The sequence below is a fragment of the Clupea harengus genome, chromosome 2, assembly GCF_900700415.2.
Source record: "Clupea harengus chromosome 2, Ch_v2.0.2, whole genome shotgun sequence".
Classification (NCBI taxonomy): Eukaryota; Metazoa; Chordata; class Actinopteri; order Clupeiformes; family Clupeidae; genus Clupea; species Clupea harengus.
Genome location: NC_045153.1, coordinates 5,743,947 through 5,763,717, shown reverse-complemented (window position 1 = coordinate 5,763,717; position 19,771 = coordinate 5,743,947). Strand labels below are relative to the sequence as shown.

At 42.0% G+C, this 19,771-nt stretch overlaps 1 pseudogene; it reads left to right on the top strand.

The window, feature by feature from the left end:
* Positions 1 to 4,848: 4,848 nt before the first annotated feature.
* LOC116223730 overlaps positions 4,849 to 19,771 on the top strand; it is a 90,363-nt pseudogene continuing 75,440 nt past the window's right edge.

Here is a 19,771-nt window from a genome sequence, read left to right as displayed (position 1 = left end):
TAGTCATAGCTTATTACCTGTCTTCAACACGACAGGAAGCAAGCACACAAACAATGCAGGCTTATTTGTGTTCTCTCACCACTTAATTTCAATGAATTAGTTTAAATGTTCTTTTATTTCTTATTTGTTTTCAAAAGACTTTTATCAGTAGAGAACCCAAGACAAAATAAAATGGTATTCTGTTCAGCCAGTGTCATCGTGGTTCCTTAGAGCTGATGTGTTGTGTATTATTACCAAGACAGCATTTAACTTTACTTAATAATTTACACTTATTTTAATATGACAACATTTAACTTTACTAAATAAAGTACTCTTATTCTAATCTGTCACTATTTAACTTTTATAAATAATTCACACGTATTCTAATCTATCAGCATTTAACTTTTATAAATAATTCACATTTATTATAACCTATCAGTCACCATTTGTATTTGATCATCTGGCCTTATGTATGAATATATTTTCTGAATTAAAATCTCTTCTTAATAATACTTAATATAAAATGCTGAATTATAATTTGATGGAACTGAATTGAGCAACACGCTTAGAGAGTGTGTCCACACTGAAATAATCTCCAGAAATCCTGACTATGTTATCAGGTCCGTTCTTCAAGTTTGGCGTGCTCATTAGATTCTATCAGATTCAACCACAAATGCAAGAGGTTGTGTGTAATCTGAGGTCAGCCTTTGTGTTTGTGTTTGTGTAAGTGTGTGAGTGTGTGTGCGCGCACACATAGATCTGAATTTAATTAACCTCAGTTACAGTCGTAGAAATGATGAGAGAACTGATTACATCAGAGACGTGTTTGGATTGGCTGATTAGAATGCCTCTTAAGAGGAGCCCCTCCCTCTCAGTGAGGTAGGCAACGAGTGTGAGGGTGTTTCAGATTCATGTTCAGTCCTATAATATGATACAAAGAACAAATAATGAATTACTATTGCACAGTTGTTTGTTAAACAGAAGTTGATGGAACTGAAAACCACATGGATTAAAGAACAAAAGGCAGGGAATTGTGATGGGCGACACTTGAGGATATACAAAATTAAAAAAGAGTAAAAAAAACACTTAAGAACATAGTTTCCTCAACATTTGTCCCCCAGGATTTCTCCCATTTTGTGTGCATCTTCAGCACTGAATGGGTAAAGCCTGTCTGCAACAGATCTAGGAAGCTCAACGATCCAGGATGATGAGAAAACCTACAGAACTGGGATGCACTTCTAAGTTCTCCAGAATCTGTCAATGACCGGTCAATGCCAACTACAATTGTTTAAATGTATGAAGTAGGTTCAATCTGAAACACTGGAGCTCCCTTAGTGGCACTCTCCAGTAGTGAGTGCAAGGTACTGCAGGTGTTGACAGGTTAGTATCAGTCTCTGGAGCTCCCCCTAGTGGGACTAGCCAGTATTTGCACAAGGCCTTGAGACTGTCCAGTCTGAGCTACAACTGCTTCTGGGGACAACAGTAAAATCCTTTCAATGTCTCCCTAAATTGTCTCCTTTTGTGTGTGTGTGCGTGTGTGTGTGTGTGTGTGTGTGTGTGTGTGCGTGCGTGCGGGTGTGTGCTCATGGTGTAGTGTACTTTATGAACAATGAAGTTTTGTTTGTCTTGTTGTAGTGTACATTGTGTGCAGTTATAACTGTATGAATGAACCACCTCTACCCAACCACCAATGAGACACTCTGGTGAGAAACACACAACACACACACACAACCTCTACCCCACTACGAATGAGACACTCCGTTTGAAACACAGACACAGACGCACACACACACACGCACACGCAAACACACACCAACAGTTCAACTTACAAGATCGGGTGTTCAAAGCTAGTGTAAGAAGTGGCTGTTCATTGATAGGGAGGCCATTCAGCATCGCCATCCAGCAGCAGCAAGGAGGTAGAGGGACACTGAGCTGCAGACGAGGCAGACGAGTTGAGACCACAGCAATCGGACGGGACGATGGAGCAGAGGTCCAAGTACCAGGCCATAGATCTGTAGACTGAGAGGGCGGCAATTCTTCTTGCTTGTGCAGTGGCGATTATAGAGAATCCGTTGAGGAGTATATCCTAACTCCACCATTAGCCTTTGGATCTTTTCATTTAGTCCTTTAATTGTATGACCACATGAGGGGCAAAGGACACAAGGCATCATAAAGACTGATTAAGAACGTCAAATCTGATAATGAAATAATATCCTTGTAAAACAGAATACAAATTTGCAACTAAATAAATAAAATAGAATAAGAAGGATAAAGTAACAGCAGTAGGCTGCTAGTTGCAGGGGCGCAGCGCAGCATGCGTGTGTGTCTGTGCAGCAGTGTTACGTTACGGCAGCTCAATCACTCAATCACAGCGTTTTAAATAATATCTCTATTATTGTAAATAATATCTCTACGTCGTGTACGTCGAGGAAGGGAACGTGTGACTCCATGAGTGAGGCCATGAGTGGACAGTGGTTTGTTTTCTGTACAGATAGTAAATATAGAGCATGTGTTACCCCACAGCCCTCCACCTTTCTCACAGAGAAACAGGGACTCCAGAGGATCAGAGTACAGCTGAAATGGGACAGAGGAAAGGTGTCATTCTCTGACCCTGACGATAACACACACCCTAATAACACACATAACACACGCCGATGGAGATGGATTGGACATGTGCTGCGTATGCCACCAACATCACTGCCAAGGGTAGCCCACAGGTGGACTCCAGACGGCTGCAGAAACAGAGGCAGGCTCAAGGAGACTTGGAGGAGGACAGTGGAGACAGAAATGAAGAAGCAGGGATGGGCCTGGGTTACCTGGAGAGATGTGCTGCAGACAGACCACGCTGGTGGGCTCAGGTGGAGGCCTCATGCACTACCCAGTGTGAAGAGGATTAAGAGAAGATAAGAATAACACACACACATCTCACACACACTTTTACAGGGAGAGTGTTTCCATTCTTTAATACTGGCTGTCATTTCTCTTCTCTGAGGATGTTAGCAGTGAAGGCTTCTTTGAGAATAGAACAGCACAGCTAGAGGCATCTGTCTGGACCCACACTGACACGTAGAGGAGCATGGAACGTCTTGCCTGTCTACTTTTAACCTGAACTTCAGGATCAAAACCTGTGTGAAATCCACTGATCTGGGGTCAGTCTCTGTGTCTCTGGCAGGTAGGCTACAGTCCACAGCCACAACTGGGACTTTTAACTGAACTCCAGAGTAATTGGCAGCAGTGATAGGGGAACTGGTCTGGCAACTACGGCCGACCAATCAGAATCCTTCTTTACCATAGTCCCGCCCTCTGACTGACTGGCACCAGAGGAAGAAGTAAAGTTGGTTGCTGTCATGAGACGTCCGAACTCAGAAGGACGTTTTTAGGGTCAAACAGAGTTTATTAAGGAATACAGCCAGGTGAAGGGGGATGCAGACACATACAGGGAGAACTAACAGACTCGCGGGAGAATGCTCAAAAGTAACCGTGTCATTTATGAGCCGACAAGGAGACTACAAATACTAGAAACCTAAACCAATATACACAGCGTCAAACGCTGGAAAAAGTAAACTGTTAAAGTAACTGTCGATACTGAAAATACAATTAACAAAAAACACTCAGAGTCAAACTCTGGGATTAAGCAAACTCAGGGTATTCCTCTAGTCAGAACCTGGGCTCGTGAGCACGGATCTCTGGGAGACGCCGGAGCAGAATCCAGGTGACGCGGAACTTGCTGAAGTGGAATTCAGCGGACACGGAGATTGCTAACACAGGTAACCAGGAGAGCGCAGTCACACGGAACGAGGAACAGAAACAGGAACCAGAGCGCTGGCCGTCTCGGGCAGTATCTTAGACTGTGTAACGACGAGACAAGGCACGGAGTGAGGGGAGTGAAGTATATGTAGGGTGTGAGACAGGTGCGTGTGATTGTGTGATAAGGAGACGTGAATGCAGTGTGGGCTGTGAACGAGACTGATCAAACGTGCAGCTGGGAGTGTGACCGAGCATTCACACGCTTCCGTTGGAATGCGTTGCGCCAACGGATGGCGGAGGAGGAGTCTGGCGCATGGGGTTCTGTTGATACCAGAGACGTTATAGTGAGATTGACAGGTCAACAAACCAATCACGCCACTAGCAAGCTGCTTACCTTGTAAGCAGTAGCATGCTAACATTAGGTAGGGTGCTCACACACCTCGCAAATCCTATCAGACGTATTTTTCAGTTACAATAAAGGGGTTTTTACATTGTACAGTGTCTATTTCTCGGTAACTTTAAAAAAATCTAAGCAAAAAAAAGTCAAACAAACAACTTTTGGGTACAAATACGACCATCTACGGAGTTTGGTCGCCATCTTTTTTTTTTTTTGAGCTTGCCGCTTTCTAGACGTGAGCATATACGGGATCTGATTGGCTAGCACCTGTGCTGTCAGTTATGCATGAGAGGTAATTTGATTGGCTGACGCATGCGTTGCCTCTCGAGAAGTTGAACATTCTTCAACTCTTGCTGCAAGCAACGCATGAAACGCAACGCACGGGAACCCAACGGAGCCATAATTCAGTTCGGCAAAGGATGACGTCACCCCATTCAAAGTGAATGGAGATCCGTCAACCCTGACGGATCAACGCATTCCAACGGAAGCGTGTGAATGCTCTGTGAGTGTGAGAGTGCATGGGTGTGGCCGGATGTCAGCGCGGATGTCAGCGCAGGCGTGACAATTGCAGGTTGATTTTTCCGTCTTTCACTAGACACTGTCATGTTCATGTGGGATACTTCTATTAGAAACTTTTTTTTAAACTGTGTTTAGACTAAAGAGGACAACAGTTTGGGCTTAAAGTGAAGCTGGTGAGGCTGATGTGCTTGTGGATTAAGTTTGAAACAGGCAAGACTCTCTGGACTGACTCGACTTCTCAGACTGTTGAAAGTGAGAGCAAAGCTGGTCAAACAGCCTTCAGAAAGGACAGTGTAGTGTAAAGACAAAATGGCTTCTAAACTTGAAGAGGATCTCTGCTGTCCTGTGTGCTGTGACTTCTTCAAGGATCCTGTCATTTTGACCTGTGCTCACAGTGTGTGTAAAGCCTGTCTGCAGCAGTTCTGGGAGAGCAAAGGATCCAGAGAATGTCCCTACTGCAGGAGAAAGTGCTCAAAGGACCTCTTCCTTCCTAACATGGCGTTAAGGAACCTGTGTGAGACCTTCGTACAGGACAGAAGTCAGAGAGCTTCAGCAGGGTCTGAGGTGCTCTGCAGTCTGCACAGTGAGAAACTCAAGCTCTTCTGTCTGGAGGATAAACAGCCTGTGTGTGTGGTGTGTCGAGACTCCAAAAAACACACCGGCCATAAGTTCCATCCTATAGATGAAGCAGTACTTGACCGCAAGGTAAATGTTTTGGTGATGAGAAAAAAAATACACATAGGAGTTGATTAGTTCACATTATTATTTCGACTCCCACACTGACAGATGAGAGGGGATATCTGTACTGTGTGTTCCTTTAGACAAGAGCGTCTTCTAAATGATGAAATGCAAATTATCTCTTTTTGTCTCTCTCTCTCTTTCTCTCAAACACACACACACCTGTCAGCTCTTGTGAAAGCTAAATGTTTTATCTCTTTGCTTAGGTGTGTGTGTGTACAGAAACATGTGTTTGGTGTGATGTTTTGTCTGTAGTTCAATATCAAAAGAACACAACACCTCTATTACAGTAACATTTTCATTCATTCCAGGAGGAGCTGAACATTACACTGCAGCCCTTACAGGAGAAACTGAAGGCCTTTCAGGAGGCTAAACTCACCTGTGATGAAACAGCAGGACACATTCAGGTGAGAAAGACTTTTCTCAACGCTCACAGGAAAAGCAACTATATGAAAGTGGTATTGGTGTTATAAGTATTAAATGTGCTCATCCAGACTCAGGTCCAACACACAGAGAGGCAGATCAAGAAGGAGTTTGAGGAGCTTCACCAGTTTCTACGAGATGAAGAGGCAGCCAGGTTAGCAGCACTGAGGGCGGAAGAGGAGAAGAAGTCAGATGATGAAGGAGAAGATTAAGAAGATGACTAGAGAGATCTTATCTCTTTCAGACACAATCAGAGTCATAGAAGGAGCGATGGGAGCTGATGACATCACATTCCTGCAGGTGAGAACCATCCACTGTCTGTATAATGCCTCTTAAGATCTGATGACATCACATTCCTGCAGGTATTGTTGTTAGTGAATCTCTTTAGCATCTGGATGATACATTGTATCATTGCCTCTTCATGGGTCGCTGCTCCAATCTACACCACAGCTGTCTATTTCATGAGTACACACACACACACACACACACACACACACACACAAGTGTTCTTCACAATTCATCCATCAGTTAGATCAATGAATCCATCATCCCTGTCTGGTTACTGACTGATAGACCAAACTTCAGGATGACATTGTATCTATGAGAAGTGGGTCACTACTCCACATATGCTAGCTATTGACTTTTGTGATTATTATCTTATTGTTGTAGCGTACACACCAAGGACATGTCATCCTTATGAACAGGGTAAGCTGTACTTACCTGATAACAGTGGTCTTTAATACAGCATCATTTAATCCATTTCCCTTCTTTTTTTACCAGAACTACAAGAGCACAGTGGAAAGGTGAGTGAATCTGCCTCCTGTCTCTCTCTTCTCTGTGGTTCTGAACCCAAACCCACAGCAGCACTGACTCCTGAATGTTATTCCAGAGCCCAGTGCACACTGCAGGATCCAGAGATGGTTTCAGGAGCTCTGATCAATGTGGCAAAACACCTGGGCAACCTGAAGTTCAGAGTCTGGGAGAAGATGCAGGAGATTGTTCAATACAGTGAGTACACAGTCACATACACAGACACACAGACACACAGACACACAGACACACACACACACACACACACACACACACACACACACACACACACACACACAGTGCATTTCGTCCATTGTTACTGCCGTTAATGCGGCACAAAAAAATATGTTTTAGGGAACGCACATATCTACACACACACACACACACACACACACACACACACACGCACACAGTGATAGGCTTTTAGTAGTGAAGGCCCCACTAGCAGACAACACAGCTCAAGGATCATTGTTAGTTTTAATGAAGTTACCCGGCAAACCAGGCAGAAGACAGTCTCGTAAGTCAACAGGCAGGCAAGAGGTCAATAATCCAACAGTCAAACAGAGTCCAAGGCAGAAGTATCCAAAACACAGAATCCCACAGGGTCAGGTCAAAAATCAGGCAAAGGGTCAAAATCACAGGCAGACAGAGTATAGTATGTCAAAACATACTATAAAATGTGGCAAAACACCTGGGCAATCTGAAGTTCAGAGTCTGTGAAAAGATACAGGAGATTGTTCAATACAGGGAGTATAGTTAGCATCTATCTCTCTCTCACACACACACACACACACACACACACACACACACACCTTTAACCGTGACTCGGACATCAGAGCATTTTTCTCCAACTTCACTCCACTGTGTTTCAGTGTGTTTTCACAATAGTTCTAAGGCTTTGATGATAACATACAAAGGACTGCATGGCTTGGGCCCAGATTATATATCAGAGCTCTGCTGCTGATTCAACATGCTCACTCAGCCGAAGAGTCATAAACACGGTTCTGACTAGTACCAACAATGTGGGACACACCACTTAAGGGTGCTGCTCCTTTGCAGTTTTGGCCCCTAAACTCTGGAACATCCTTCCCTATAATGTCAGATCTGATTCCTCCCTGGTACTTTTCTAAAAACGAATTGTTATAAGCTTGCCTTTCCTGATCACTGATGGGTATATTATTTGTCAGCTGGGTTTGTTTTGTTAATTGATTCCAGTTTAAATATGTTTACATTATATCTGTTTGTTTTTGTATTTATTGTGGTGGTGTTGTCGTTGTTGTTGTACATTTCTTACAGGCACTGCTACTGTCATCTCACTATTCATCATCATCTTCATTGTTGGAATCCTCATAACTAATTAATTTACTCATCATTACTCACCTTTACCTTCTCACACATCACTCAGTGTTCAGCTCATGTGTGTGTCCTTTCTCTCTTCTCACACATCACTCAGTGTTCAGCTCATGTGTGTGTCCTTTCTCTCTTGTCACACATCACTCAGTGTTCAGCTCATGTGTGTGTGTGTCCTTTCTCTCTTCTCACATCACTCAGTGTTCAGCTCATGTGTGTGTCCTTTCTCTCTTCTCACACATCACTCAGTGTTCAGCTCATGTGTGTGTTCTTTCTCTCTTCTCACACATCACTCAGTGTTCAGCTCATATGTGTGTGTGTCCTTTCTCTCTTCTCACACATCACTCAGTGTTCAGCTCATGTGTGTGTCCTTTCTCTCTTCTCACACATCACTCAGTGTTCAGCTCATGTGTGTGTGTGTCCTTTCTCTCTTCTCACACATCACTCAGTGTTCAGCTCATGTGTGTGTTCTTTCTCTCTTCTCACACATCACTCAGTGTTCAGCTCATGTGTGTGTCCTTTCTCTCTTCTCACTACGGTGGCCGAGAGGTGCAAACCAACATTACAAAATCTGAAACACTTTTACAAAGCTTGAGACAAATTTACATTTTGGAAAACATTTTTACATATCATAAAACAAAATTACATTACCATAACGCATTTACAAGTCCCGAAAAAATTTTACATTTCGGAAAACAAATTAACAAGACGCAAAACACTTTTACAAGTCCCGAAAAAAATGTACAAGTGGCGAAACAAATTTACAAATGACATTAACCGGAAAGGGAATGTACCAACTCCGAGATTGACGTGCAAGTGATAACGGAAGCGCTCAATTTTAGTTGATGGAGTTCATGGTGACCCAAGATTGACAGCGATAGAGTGGTGTTTTGCCCGTTTTGTGGCAACCATATGAGCCGATTAACGCGATTTTGTTTTTCGTGTGTTTTTTCGAGTTTTTAAATGGAGCAGACCAGACTGAAGGACCAGATATCCTGCAGCAGTGCATACAATATTTTAATGAGGGACACTCGTACGCTGTAATCGTGGACATGATGTCATGTTTACACGGTGTACACATCAGCTTGAGGTTTCTGAAAATACTTTATTTTGTTGAGCATTGACACCCTCGAGGATTGAGCTCCCGGAGCAAATTCATTACATGATCCCTCTTCACTCGCAGATTGTAGGCTACTTTTGTTTGAGCACCTGCCACATCGTGCGGTAACCAAACAGCTGTCCAGGTCCACGACGTTCCAGTCGTATTGCCCTAATTATGACGTTTGTAGAGGAGAAATCCTTTCTGCGATATAACCCGGCATCATAGTTTGTTTTTTCACCATGAACTCCATCCATCAACTCAAATTGAGCACTTCCGTTATCACTTCCACGTTGGTACATTCCCTTTCCGGTTAATGTCATTTGTAAATTTGTTTCGCCACTTGTAAATTTGTTTCGGACTTGTAAAAGTGTTTTGCGTCTTGTTCATTTGTTTTCTGAAATGTAAATTTGTTTTCTGAAATGTAAATTTATTTCGGGACTTGTAAATGTGTTATGGTAATGTAATTTTGTTTTATGATATGTAAAAATGTTTTCCAAAATGTAAATTTGTCTCAAGCTTTTTAAAAGTGTTTCAGATTTTGTAATGTTGGTTTGCACCTCTCGGCCACCGTATCTCACACATCACTCAGTGTTCAGCTCATGTGTGTGTCCTTTCTCTCTTCTCACACATCACTCAGTGTTCAGCTCATGTGTGTGTCCTTTCTCTCTTCTCACACATCACTCAGTGTTCAGCTCATGTGTGTGTCCTTTCTCTCTTCTCACACATCACTCAGTGTTCAGCTCATGTGTGTGTGTATCCTTTCTCTCTTCTCACACATCACTCAGTGTTCAGCTCATGTGTGTGTCCTTTCTCTCTTCTCACACATCACTCAGTGTTCAGCTCATGTGTGTGTCCTTTCTCTCTGCAGCTCCTGTGACTCTGGATCCGAACACTACAGACCCACAACTCATCCTGTCTGAGGATCTGACCAGTGTGAGATGTGGTGATGAGAGACAGCAGCTTCCTGATAACCCAGAGAGATTTGATGAGGGTTTCAGTGTCCTGGGCTCTGAGGGCTTTAACTCAGGGACACACTGCTGGGATGTGGAGGTTGGGGACAGTGATTACTACCACCTGGGAATGAAGACAGAGTCTAGTCAGAGGAAGGGACAGACTTATCTCAGTGGTGTCTGGGGTGTGTTTCATGATAATGGTGCATATGAAGCAGAGTCTCCATCCCACCCAGACACTCCCCTCACAGTGAAGCAGAAACCCCAGAGGATCAGAGTGCAGCTGGACTGGGACAGAGGAGAGCTGTCATTCTCTGACCCTGATAATAACACACATCTACACACTTTCACACACACTTTCACTGAGAGAGTCTTTCCATACTTTTTGACTGCCTCAGGCGTCCCTGTTAGAATTTTTCCAGTAAAATCTTGCATAACACTGAAGCATCACAGTTAGAGCTCATACAGCCTCTGTCTTACCATGGATAATAAGAATGCAAAACCCTGATAGTTACACACATCTATAACATCTATTAGTCATAGCTAATTACCTGTCTTCAACAGGACTGGAAGCAAGGACACTAACAATGCCGGCTTATTTGTGTTCACTCACCGCTTAATTTCAATGAATTAGTTTAAATGTTTTTTATTTCTTATTTGTTATCAAAATACTTTTATTAGTAGAGAACCCAAGACAAAATAAAATGGTCGTCTTTCCAGCCAGTGTCACCGTGGCTACTCAGAGTTGATGTGTTGTGTATTATTACCAAGACAGGATTTAACTTTACTAAATAATTTACACTTATTCTAATCTGACAGCATTTAACTTTACTAAATAATTTACACTTATTCTAATCTGACAGCATTTAACTTTACTAAATAATTTGCATTTATTCTAATCTGACAGCATTTAACTTTATTTAACAATTTACACTTATTCTAATCTGTCAGCATTTAACTTTTATAAATAATTCACATTTTGTTACGAATTGGCATAGGCAGGAGAATAGTCGAGGTACAGTCCAAGGTCGGATACACGAGTAAGCAAACAAATCCAAATAGGGCATAGGCAAGAGAATAGTCGAGGTATAGTCCAAGGTTGGCAACACGAGAAACTGAATTATTATTAACAGAACTCTAGGAACACGGATAAACAAACACGTAACATGAAATGACAAAGACGCAACGAGTAACAAGAATACACAGACTATGTTGTATATAGATAACGAGGGACAGGTGAACACCATCAAGGCGGGGCAGACAATGAATAGCAGGGGCGTGAGGAGTCAGACACGAGGAAACAAAGGTAAACAAACACAAAACCGAAGAACACGTGACAATACAAGGGAGACAAACTAAGAAACAGGAAAGGACAGAGCACAGACCTGACACATTTATTATACAGTCCCCCCAGGATTTCGCGGGCCTTTTTTGTGATAGTTGCGGCCTAAAATTACTGATTTCGCGGGGGCTTTTCCAACAAGTTGCGGTGAAAGTTGCGGTGTTTTTTAGGTGTTTGTTGCGATGAAATTGCGGGAGCAAGTGAAAGTTGCGATAAAAGTTGCGAATTTCCCTCTTTGTAATTATAATTGAGTTATTTGTTGAAAAATAAAGAATTAATAAAGAAACATTCTTTAAAAAAAAAACCATTGAGAAATGGTCCTCTAAATAACCTTACCAACATGCCAAACTAAAGATTACCAGGACTACAAAAATGTAGCATAATAGGCTGTTCTGCCCTCTGCTTATTTAGGTCAGAAAATGTATATTGCTTGAATTGTTGTTATGGAAACGAACACAGTATAGTAACAGACTTTTACTTTGACATCATTCAAATGTTCGTCTCGTGGGAATGGCAACAGCTGTTAGACAGTTATCTAGAAACATAGCTAGTTATGCTATGTTATGCTAAACACGTAGGGGGAACAGTACATAGGATTTACTTATCCACAACGAAGTGCACCTGTTGGTATTACAAAAGGACCACAAGTAAGACTGAATAAAATGTTATGAATATCTCAGCCTTCACATAAAACGAAAAAAAAAACAGCCTGTGTCACTTTGATCTGTTTCGTCACCTGACGTCCTGCCTGCGTTTCTGCCGTTCTCATTCTATGCTTATCAATCTGTTTTGCTATCCTTGTTGATTTATTTTATCCGTACAGGTGTTTATGTTGTTCAATTTCATATATTAATTTAAAGTCGTCCAATTTCAAGTAATCCATTCTTTTACACTAGCTGCTACCTTATCTTCAATCCAAAAGTAATGTTAAATCTCCATGGCAACAGCTCTCGAGGGTTTGGGAAATAATCGGATTTATTGCTTCCTTCATTATTCACAGCAAAATAAATAATGTTCATTAGATTTCATAGATATATTACCAGACTATGTAAAAAGGGCCACGCACATCTTGCGGAAAATTATAAAAAATTGAAGCCAGATCTATTTCGGAATCTTCAGTGTGGACATGGGCTGTGTTCAATATCCATGTCTGGTGTAGCCATTCTCATTGTTTACAACGGATTAGAACTCTGCTAGTCTCTGCACCGTGTCCACAGGGCAGAATTTCTGCCCTTGGTGTAGCGGAAGGGAGAAAGTTGTGGGAGACGACAATAATTTGTCAAATTTGCGGGAAAGTTGCGGTGATGTGTTAAAATTGCAACGTCGCACTGAATTCGCGGGGAATCGTTGAATTCGCGTGAATTGGTGCGATCGCAACATCGCAACTTCCTGGAGGGTCTGATTATAATCTACAGTGCCTTTCATAAGTATTCACCCCCTTGGATGTTTTACCCTTTTTTTGCTTTTATAAATCAATCATGGTCAATATAAGTTGGCTTTTTTTTAATACTTATGCAATCACTTATTTTACATCACAGTAGAAATCTGTTTTCACTTTGACATTTGTCAGTTGATGGCAGCAGTGTAATAGATGCAGAAAATAAAACGTTTCTGTGTCTCCAGAGAGACTGGGGAAGAAGAAATTAGTTTGACAATTGAATGCTTCGCACGTCACGACACTCTGAAAGCAGCATTCATAGGCAGTGTTAGAGAGTACACTCTGTACACATAGACTAGATGTAGAGAGGCTGTTGGACAGGACTGACGAGTTACTGAGTGACATCGATTCTTCCTGGTGTAACTCCAAAGCTTACACGAAGACACAAAAGCAGAGTGAAGGAGTATATGGATGTCTTTGTTTGCAGCCTATTTTATTTCCTACATATTATCATTATTTGCAATTAGATTCAAATTAATATTCCATTTAAAAGATCAAAATGATATTATTAATTAAAATTATTAATATTATTATTATTTTTTGGAGCAGCCGGTTATTCATCGTTAACCTGGCCATACTGTGATCATATGTCACTCAGCATAATAACATGTAACAGCCTGTCCCTGTAATCCATCCGATGGGGGTTTATGATGTTTTCGGGGGCTGATAGAATCTAATGAGCATGCCAAACCTGAAGAACGGACCCGGAAACATTGGCAGGATTTCTGGAGTTTATTTCAGGGTGGACACTCTACGCGTGTTGCTCAGACAATGATTGTTAAGAGTCCTTCACTTTAGTGTGAGTATGTGTGTCTCTGGGGGAGGGGGTACAGTCCATCACCTTAGCATGAGCCCACAGCTCCAGGAGGCCGAAAAGCCCCAGGACACAGAAACAGGGAGGCGCTAGTCACGGTGTGGTGGTGCCAGCTGATGTGTTTTCCCTTGCTCCCATTCGGCAGGGTGTGTGTGTGTGTGTGTGTGTGTGTGTGTGTGTGTGTGTGTGTGTGTGTGTGTGTGTGTGTGTATGACCTTCTCCTCTGAATGGACATGAGGTGTTGGGTGACTGTGGGATTCCGAATTATTGACTGTGTGTATCAAATGAACCTCTCACATGAGAAACCAACAGTATAGGGGGTTAACAGAACATTAAAGCATTTGACTGTGAGATAAGGGAAGGGTGGGGGGGGGGGGGGGGGGGGGTTGGTATTAGTCATAACATTCTTGAATTTGCATTGCAAATGCCTTTGATCCACTAAAGCACAGCTTGTATTTGCATGTATATCATCTGAACACATCTGAACAGGATGTACAAGAGTACTTTCCAGTCAGGGCACAAGACTTGGACAAAATAGAAGGGATTAGGGTGGAACAAACAAAGACGAAATAATAAAATAGATAGAAAATGTGTAAGGGGCGGACAGAAACTTAGAAACTAATGAAAGTAAAATAAATCTGTGGGGTGGAGTTTTGTCTTGGGTGTGATGGCATAGGTGTGAAGGACTGCAGACAGCAAGGCCTGGGCCCACGATAACCATTTGGATGCTAATGAACGTGAAGCTATTGGCCATCCCATTTGGTTAGGTCACAGACAAAGGCAGACTTGTCATGACATCAAATAGTGTAAGCAATGTCAGGAAATAAGACACAAAGATCCTTCAATCCCCCATATGATAGCTTTGAAGATTTCACAATTGTTTGGAAGACATCCATAAGCGGCAACTGAAAAGTACATGAAGCAGGGTAAAGCAAGACTTACATCAGACCAGAACAATAGACATCGCACCATAGCATTATCTGCAAGATCTGGGCATTGAAGCAGAAGCTGCAGCATTAGCATCTACAAGAAAAGGAAAAGGCCACTTACCAAGGAACAAACATCAAAACAATACATAGAATAACAAAATAAAAGAACTGAGAGTGGGTGTTTGATTTATCTCAGTTTCAGTAAAAGCGGTTCATTTAAAGAAATGGAAAGCTTTTTAGTCGCAGCATGAGTAATTTCAGACACTTTTCCAATTCAAACAATCCCCCTTTTATGAACAGTCAGTGGTCAGATGTATTGTCTTGACATATTTTTACTTAGTCAGTGAAACAGTCGTGTTATTCTCTTTCATACCACAGCTGGCCAGCACACACACAGAGACACACAAGCACTCACTCGCTCACTCACTCAGGACACGTGTCGACTGACACGAGGAAAAACAAAGACAAGGTCAAATAATTTGAGTTACAACAAGTACATAACACACATAACACATAGTTTTAGGAAAGATCTTCCTCCTCACTATTCAATGGCGTAATTCCACCATCGGACAGTGGCCGGTCACAATCAGCATGGGATGTTCTACCTATCACAGGCCCAGATAATGCTGTTAGATCATGTGCGGTCGCTACCGAAAAAAACAAAGTTGCCATTGACTCCCATTAAACTACGTTATCACTCAATGTCACTCACGCTGCCAATGGTGAATGTTCTGGCCGAGCAAGACTACTTTGTCACTCAAAATGTAATGTTCTAAAAAACACAAATAACTTGGAGCATTGCTCAGTGCATATACAGTATGATGTGTTGCCCTATCCTCTATTAGTGTTGCATTGCAGAGCAAAGAGTATCTTTATAGTACCCATTGCAATACCAAATAAATCTGAAATTCTGCAATATCTTTAAAGACAGCTATTTATACATTTATACATCTCCATGGTGTACAGTACAACATAAAGTGTCCAGTTGCTCTTCGTTTCCATTATTGTAAATTAACCAATACCTGATACTACCACTAGAAGTCTGCTGTTTTCAGTATTATAAATTAACCAACACCTGATACTACCACTAGAAGTCTGCTGTTTCCAGTATTATAAATGAACCAATACCTGATACTACCACTAGAAGTCTGCTGTTTCTCCATGAAGTCCTTGATATGTGGTGTCAAACTTTACATTTATAGTAATGCATCAATCTTCTCTTGAATCTTTGTAGAAATCAAATCTTATCCACCCCTACAATCCCCCACACCCAAAAATATTTCAAGCCAAGCAGCTATCATTAGACCCAGAACAATCTTTCTGATCTGTTGGTTTGCCTGTTCCAATACTGTACATACCCCTCATCTACAGGACTGTAGTTGCATTCCTGGGTCTGTTTCTCTCATTGGGAGCCCATGACTTACATACATTACATTCAGCCGTAATAATGGAAACATCTACAACTACATGGATATTTTGCATGCATTTTTCAGGGTAAATATGACCATTTTTGTATATATGTGTTGGCTGCTCCGGATATTAGAAAAGTGATTTTTAAGGGGTTTAATCCAGGGCTGTGGGCTGTTCCAGAGTTAGAAAAACTAATAAACTACAAACTAAAGGTGACAGATCCTTTTCAGTAAGGACAAACACAGCCTCCCTCACAACCTCAAATCTGCACAGACCCTTTACATTTTTAGAACCCATTTTGGTTCAGCTTGCATTTTAGATCTAGATGATTATTTTCTTTTCTTCTGCCTTGTTTTTACCGTGTTTATGGTATTATTTCATGTTGTGTTCATAAATATGATTAATTTCATATCTGCATTTATTTATTCAATTTATGCTTGCTTTGCCTCTTAAACCTCTTTACCTCAACTAACACCCCACCCACACACACTCACACACATACACACACACACACACACACACACACACACACACAGACACACACACACACACACACACACACACACACACACACACACACACACACACACACACACACACACACACACACACATACACACACACACACACACACACACACACACACAATGAAGAAAGGATAATAGTCTATATCACAACTAAAAATTTGAACTTTTGCATAAAATGACAACACAGCACACACCAGTGCGCTATAAATCAGATGAATTAATTAATCCATCCACATTTCTCATGCCTTGTGGTTACATGAAAGTAAGTGTGTGTGTGTGTGTGTGTGTGTGTGTGTGTGTGTGTGTGTGTGTGTGTGTGTGTGAATGAATGTGCGTGCATGTTTGCGCGCGTGTGCGTGTGTGTGTGTGCGTGCGTGTGTGTGTCAGCTTGACAGAGCCCCAGAGAGCTTTGTCTTCAGTTAGTTGTGTGCGTGTGTGTGCGCGTGCGTGTGCACAGCGCGTGTGCGTGCGTGAGTAAGTGTGTGTGTGTGTGTCAGGAAGTCTAGAGTACTGTATACTGTAAGTGAGTGACTGCTGTACGTCCAGGCTGGTTCATTACTAAACTCCTCATGTGATGTGATTGTGTATAACATAGGGGTCATTCACAGCACATACAGCTCTCTGAGTGAACATTTCTTCAGTAGGAATGCCATGATGTGTGTGGATTAAGCTTGTTCATGAGTTGCAGTTCAGTCATAGTTGTATTTTCCAGACCCCTCCCTCTGACTCACCTTTCCTGAATCAGGAAGTAAAGCTCAGTGACAGACGGACGCTCTTTTGAACCTCATACCTGTCCGACTACTCCGGTACATGAGAATCTTTGGGAAAAATATCAAGGAATACTTTGTGTCCGTGTCCGTGTCCGTGTCCGTGTCCAAAATTCTCGAGAGGTCGGAATTCTTACTGCAAAAAACCCGAAAAAGATTCAGTAGAGACTCAGTAGATTTATGAAACCAAGGGAAGAGGAAGTAAAGCCAGAGCCAAAAAACAAAGGGAAGCTTTTACTTGGATTACATTTAGTCTTGGAAAATGGCCTCCAAGCTAGAAGAGGACTTATCTTGTCCTGTGTGCACTGACATCTTCAAGGACCCAGTTGTTCTGTCATGTAGTCACAGCTTCTGTAAAGCCTGTCTGCAGCAGTACTGGGGAACCAAAGGATCAAGAGAATGTCCAGTCTGCAGGCGGTCATCACAGGAGGAGCCACCAACCAACCTTGCATTAAAAAACCTGTGTGAGACCTTCGTACAGGAGAGAGGTAGTACACACACACTCTGCAGAGGGCACAAGCGGAAATTTGAGCTCGTCTGTCTAGATGATCAACAGCTTGTGTGCCTGGTGTGTCGAGATTCAAAATTACACAAAAACCACAGCTTCAGTCCTACTGGAGAAGCAGCATCTGATATAAAGGTAAGGCTCTTCTTGAATGTCCTCCCCTCTCTACAGTAGATGCCACTGTTCCCTATGACCTCCTTCACACAAACAGTGTACACTTTATTGTCAAGCCCTAAAGAAAACTCTCAACACTGTGAGGTTCCAGCTTGCTGCTCAGATAATGAGATGATTTAATCATCTTTAATAGTAAAAATGTGTCTCAGCCATATTCACAGGATTGCATAAATATACTTACAGTATGCTTACACATATGTACAAACACACACACTCAGGTCTGTGGTCAATTATTGGTTGTTAATAATAATGGAGTTAGTATACAGGACACACACACACACACACACACACACACACACACAGGTCTGTGGTTAATGTTTGGTTGTTAATGATAATGGAGTTAGTATGCATTACATTTACATTTACATTTAGTCATTTAGCAGACGCTTTTGTCCAAAGCGACGTACAAGGGAGAGAACAGTCAAGCTAAGAGCAATAAAAAAGCATGGTGTAACAATAAATACTACTTTACATGAGAATTAGAAAAACAACAACCTAGAAAAGAGGAAAAAGAAGTGCAGGAATGTAACTGCTGAAGTGCAAGTTAAGCGCTAGTCAGGTGCCAGTTAGGAGGGGAGGTGCTCTCTGAAGAGTTGGGTCTTCAAAAGCTTCTTGAAGGTAGAGAGGGACGCCCCTGCTCTGGTAGTACTAGGCAGTTCGTTCCACCAACGTGGAACTATAAATGAAAATAGTCTGGATTGCCGTGCTTGCACGGACGGCAGTGCCAAACGACGCTCACTAGACGAGCGCAGCGTCCTGGGTGTAACATTTGCCCTTACAAGAGCATTTAGGTAGGTGGGAGCAGAACCAGTAAGCACTCTGTAGGCAAGCATAAGTGACTTGAACTTAATGCGAGCAGCTACTGGCAGCCAGTGGAGCTGTATGCAGGAGACACACACACACACACACACACACACACACACACACACACACCCACACACACACACACACTCAGGTCTGTGGTTAATGTTTGGTTGTTAATGATAATGGAGTTAGTATGCAGGAGACACACACACACACACACACACACACACACACACACACACACTCAGGCCTGTGGTTAATGTTTGGTTGTTAATGATAATGGAGTTAGTATGCAGGAGACACACACACACACACACACTCAGGCCTGTGGTTAATGATGGGTTGTTAATGATAATGGAGTTAGTATGCAGGAGACACAGACACACACACACACACACACACACACACACACACACACACACACACACACTCAGGCCTGTGGTTAATGATTGGTTGTTAATGATAATGGAGTTAGTATGCACACCACACTAAATTGATCCATTCATTTGTTTAGGAGGCACTGAAGGTCAAACTGCAGCCTCTACAGGAGAAGCTGAGGACCTTTGAGAAAGCTAAGATCACCTGTGATAAAACAGCTCAATACATTAAGGTTAGTGTGATTTACTGTGATGTCCAACACTATTACTGTTTCTAACATGATGGTGAAGTTATACATTTTTCAGACAGGAAATTAGCTTTTTCAGCCTATTGCGCTACTCTTTGTGCGATTTGTTTTGCCAAATTAACTCACTGCAAGGTTGCAAATGCAAATAATTACAGCTTCTTCTTCAAATATAATAACATGCTTTCATTATGTTGCTTTTATCTATTATTAACCAATGAAACATTAAAAGTGTGAAACACGGGGGCGCTGTTGAGCATGCCTAGAGAGTAGACGTGTCTTCCGCAGCTCCTGCAAAATCCTAAATGTAATTAATATTTTGTGAACCTTACAAATACTTAGACTCGAATATTTCGTACACCAAACGTTTGATTTCTATATAATGTCGCACAAGACTCCTAAAGACTCCAGAGAAAGTCGGTCA